The 4,367-nt window shown below is 43.0% G+C and overlaps 1 pseudogene; it reads left to right on the top strand.

Annotated features, from left to right (window-relative positions):
* Positions 1-1,974, top strand: LOC136283004 (uncharacterized; annotated as a pseudogene).
* The last annotated feature ends 2,393 nt before the right edge of the window (positions 1,975-4,367 follow it).

The following is a 4,367-nucleotide window of genomic DNA, read 5'->3' as shown; positions in this document are numbered from 1 at the left end:
ATGAACGAAGCACTCGGGCTGGACGAACTCTCCAAAACTTCCAAATGCTACCTCCAGGTCTTAACCGAGGCATATGACAAAGCCCATGGGTGGGACACAAGACGGCAAATTCTTTGGATGATATGTGGTGTTTTTAATTATAATGTTATCTCGAGATTCATACCTGGCCTAAGTAGATATCATTTTACCATAGCTAATCTGCATCGTCTTCGGCACGGAAGCGGCGCTTCAGTGACCCCCAGCCTTCATCAAAGATAAGAGTCGACCCAAGACAACTTCATCACTTCTTATCTTATATAACAAGCCCCCATTTGGTGCAAGATCTGCCATTTGGACAAAAAACACTGAAGCTCTCCCCCGGACATCTGGTTGAAGTACCTAATGTTATTCGCACCATGATACCGCAAAGGATAGTGCGTCAGTATACCCAATACTGCAAAGAGTCTGGATTTGAGGCGTTCAGCGAGCGGACGATGCTGCGTGTTCTAAATGAATGCAAGACCTCGACCAGAAAGTCTCTCCAAGGCCTTGACTATTTCGCAGCAAACGGGGCGCGTGCGTTCGATTAACTAGAAGGCTTGGTTCTTCAACTGGGGGAGCTTGGTCTTGGAAAGGGGTGGCAAGTGCGATACGTGAAATCACTAAAGGTGGCCAAATTCTACCTGAAGGGGGATTTCAAGGTAAGCAACCGAGAGTTCCAAAAAAATTGGATTATATTTTTCAAGCAGGGTGATCTTATTTCACAAATGGATGGAAGTATAGCATGAAAAAAACCGTTCCGATGACAGGTCCACCTGACCGGGTAATATACGTCGGTTTTTGCTCTTGGTATTCGTTTTTTATCAGTATAAATTATGCTTGTAATAGATTTAATCTTCTCAAATTATTGAGGTTATTCGATTTAGATAACATGAAGCATACATATTGCATATAGTTTTTGTCGTTAATGTTGCAGTAACATGGTAATCCATGCTTTGTGTAAAGCTGTGTTTCCTATTTTCACTCAGGTTCACGTGAGGTCTTCTTCTCTCGTTGCAAGTCATTGCAGTGTATTTGCTCTGAGTGACACCGAAGATTCTGACCTGCGGCAGCAATGCAAACACAACCATGACAAGCTCTGTGACCAATGTGAAAGCTTGCATTATACCCTGAACGACATATCTACTGCGGTCGATGAAGCATCTTTTACCACAGAAGAAGACAAAGACGAAGCTTTGTTTCTCGTTAGCTCTGGTACACTTGCCATCCAGTCATGGAAGTGCCATTTGCTGAGGTCGACCCATCAAGATCAGGCTCCTTTGGACGTCATCGATGCCCTTAATTCTGGAACAGTATTCATTGTAAATGACTGGGCCATGCAGTTCTTGCCTCAGAGATACCGCGAGTCACAGACAGACTGATTTGGTATTTCTTGGCACATATCTGTGGTATACAGACGGATAGAGGGTGTGCTACTGTGGCAAGCCTTTATCCATGTGATTCAGACCTGTACCCAAGGAAGTTCTGCTGTTACCGCGATTATGCAACATGTTCTAGCCACATTGAAGCAAGAGTATCCTGAAATCAGCAAGGCCTACTTCAGGCAAGATAACGCCGGCTGCTACCACTCCTCCCGCACGTTAACGAAGTGCCAAGAAATTTCAGCGAACACCGGAGTGAAGATATTCCGCGTTGATTTCAGCGACCCTCAAGGCGGGAAAGGGGCTGCAGATCGACTAGGTGCGAGCTGTAAAAGCCACATTAGGGCGTTTATTAATGAAGGTCATGATGTCTGCACCGCCAGCGACCTGAAGGAAGCTCTGCTATCCCATGGCAGTTTGGAAGGTATACGAGTGGTTTCTCTGGATACCATCGAAGAAACGCCAGAAGATGCGCAAACCATTGCAGAAATCACCAAGTTGAACAACTTTGAGTTTAGTTCAGTGGGCTCTATTTCCTGTTGGCGCGCATATTCCGTCGGCCAAGGGAAAGTGATCAAAATAGAAAAATCCTCTTCTGGTGAGTTAATGGTTCTTGAATGAGCCTAGGCCTTCCTGCTAGTTTATGACAGTCTGTTCTGTAAGGTTTCTATTAATAAGGGAAAAATTTTATCCGCAATGCATCATAAAAGACTTTCCATAAGAGGTTAAATGTTTACAAAACGCTGTTCAAACGAACAAAACACAAGAAAAAAGGGTTAGTATTTTAAACCCCTCTTACACTGTATTCTGTCGTGAGCTGCCCTGGAGGGTTACGCGTTGATGCAAGATAATTATTTCTTAGCTGTGTGGCTGTCATATTTATATTTCTCTTATTTCGTTTGAAGGTCCTGGACAAGGGATTCTGCAGCCATCATTTTCCGCTGGAGATTTCCGTTCCTATAAAAGTACCCCCCACAAATCGTCAGGGGAAGAAAATGTGGCTGAAGAGATAGCTTACATAGAACGTAGCCAGGCAGCAGGGGTGTATTCATGTCCTCAAGACGGCTGCACTCGTGTTTTTCAAAGGCTTTCAGCCTTAGAAAAGCTCTTGTTACTTGAGAAATGCACCAGGGTACCAGAAAAGATTCTGTAATGGACTTGGCAAAAATTGACTACAAATCATATTTGGAGGAAGGTGTGGGAAAGCTGCCATCGCTTCAAGCCCCTGTACGACGGGAAGATTCTCGTGTTTCTCTGAAAGAAGGATGGGCTCTTAGAGAAGTAAGGAAGGCTTACAGGTTCAGTGAAAAGCAAAAGTCGTACCTTTTATCTAAATTTCGAATAGGGCAGACGACAGGTCACAAGCTTGACGCAGAGGTAGTTGCTCGAGAAATGCGGCGTGCCCGGGGCACCGATGGTGCACAACTATTCCAGTCATCGGAATTTTTCACAACCATCCAGATCTCCTCCTTCTTCTCAAGACAGAGTGCCTTAGCACACCAGAGAGATCCTGATGAGGCTGATATCCGAGCAGCTCAAGAGGAGAGTAATTTTAGCGAGGCAAAGGAGACTGTCGCGTCAATACAACTTGACCATCCCCTGATCTACGATCAGTACGATCTTTGTGTAATGGCGCTCGATGACTCTTTGAAGATCTTGAAGCTACCCATGTTGCAGCACATGTGTGAAGACCTTAGCCTCGATATACCACCAAAGCCCATGACCCTCACTTTCCTTTTCTGGTCTTCACATCGGTAATGAAGTTTACTCATCTGGTAGGCGACACATGCAAACTGACAGACGTGAGATCATTCAACCTACATTTCTTTCCGCTCATTTTGAAACGCGGGATTTCTTTCTTTAATTTAACGACATCATTATTTCATTTGCGGTTTCTACGCGGGTATGTTTCAGCACCCCCGACATGTTTCCAATGGCGTTACGTTGCATGACATTGATAATCACTAGGATAATAAGAACTGTCGCCTTGCATTTAATTACTTTGAAGGTCAAAAGTGGCCTTTCCATGTATTTATACCTACAGAAAATGAGTTCTCAAAGTAAAAGATAAAAAAATATCTAATTTATCAGCATGGAATCAAGTACTAATCTACTAAGTAGCATCTCTCGAATAAATAGTGGAATACCATATCCTGAAACAACAGGAAATGAAGAGAAAGCTTTGCCTGATGCCCAGCCAGACAGTCAGGAAACTTCTGCAGATTGATTGATTTTTTATTGTATTGTTGGCTGTGATCTAGGCTTTCAGGTGTTGTAAAAACATATTTAGATTTCCCTTGATTGAAAATACAGATGCACATGTAATATGCAGACTGTGAAAATACAATGAAAGAAATTCAGTAATGGAGTGAAATCTTAGTCTCATGGAGAAGGTAATCATGGAAAAAACTTATTTTTTTCATTTTCTTATGTGATATTATTCCAAAGGTTGAATAATTATTCCCACAATTTATCGCATATATAGGAATATTCCACAAGAACAGAGTTAGTGTAATTTAGTCCCATCCCAGGTCAGTGTCTTGGTTCTGACCTCTTCATAGGCCATGGTAACTAGAAAAGTACTGTTTTTTGAGCTGGGGTTAAACTTTGCACCAGGGTTTTAGCGCAGACATTTCCAGAGGAGACAGGCTTTGCACCAAACGTTATGTTGAGCCAGGAAGATTGTTTCACGTACCCGAAGTGAACTAAACTAAAGCGGATCGAATGAGAGAAGTTTTTAGAACATGTTAAATTCGAATGCTGTTATCCAGGATGACATACGGTCCCGAACCGAGCAAGCAGCAACCCGATTAAATCAGTTGTGAGTAACGAAAGAAGTCGATAAGAATAGTAAGTCGTCCAAATTAGCATAATTTAGCTCGGCTTACCCCCGACAAACGACCGGTATATGCAATCACCAAGCACCTGATGACAAATTAAGGGATGTATGGCTAGCTTTAGGTCTGC

This window comes from Pocillopora verrucosa, chromosome 8, assembly GCF_036669915.1.
Source record: "Pocillopora verrucosa isolate sample1 chromosome 8, ASM3666991v2, whole genome shotgun sequence".
Taxonomy (NCBI): domain Eukaryota; kingdom Metazoa; phylum Cnidaria; class Anthozoa; order Scleractinia; family Pocilloporidae; genus Pocillopora; species Pocillopora verrucosa.
This window is presented reverse-complemented; position numbering and strand designations above follow the sequence as displayed.